This window comes from Hylobates moloch, unplaced genomic scaffold (assembly GCF_009828535.3).
Source record: "Hylobates moloch isolate HMO894 unplaced genomic scaffold, HMol_V3 SCAFFOLD_23, whole genome shotgun sequence".
Taxonomy (NCBI): Eukaryota; Metazoa; Chordata; class Mammalia; order Primates; family Hylobatidae; genus Hylobates; species Hylobates moloch.
The window spans coordinates 19,120,407-19,120,826 of record NW_026652298.1 but is presented as its reverse complement, the minus strand read 5'-3'; positions in this window follow the sequence as shown (position 1 = coordinate 19,120,826).

The following is a 420-nucleotide window of genomic DNA, read 5'->3' as shown; positions in this document are numbered from 1 at the left end:
AAGCTGAAGCAGGAGAATCGTTTGAACCCGGGAGGCAGAGGTTACCATGAGCTACGATCACACCATTGCACTCCAGCCTGGGCAACATAGTGAGACTCTGTCCCAAACAAACAAACAAAAAGGTATTTCTATAAAAATCAAGTTAATTGTTAAAAGACTCATAATGATGTTGCTTTAGAAAAAAAAATGTTGGCTAGGTAGGGTGGCTCACGCCTGTAATCCCAACACTTTCGGAGGCTGAGGCTGGAGGATCCTGTGAGCCCAGGAGTTTGAGACCAGCCTGGGCAGCATGGCAAGACCCCCTCTCTATGAAAAAATTAAAAATTGGCCAGGCATGGTGGCACACACCTGTGGTCCCAGCTACTCAGTAACCTGAGGTGGGAGGATCACTTAATCCCACAAGGTCAAGGCTGCAGTGAG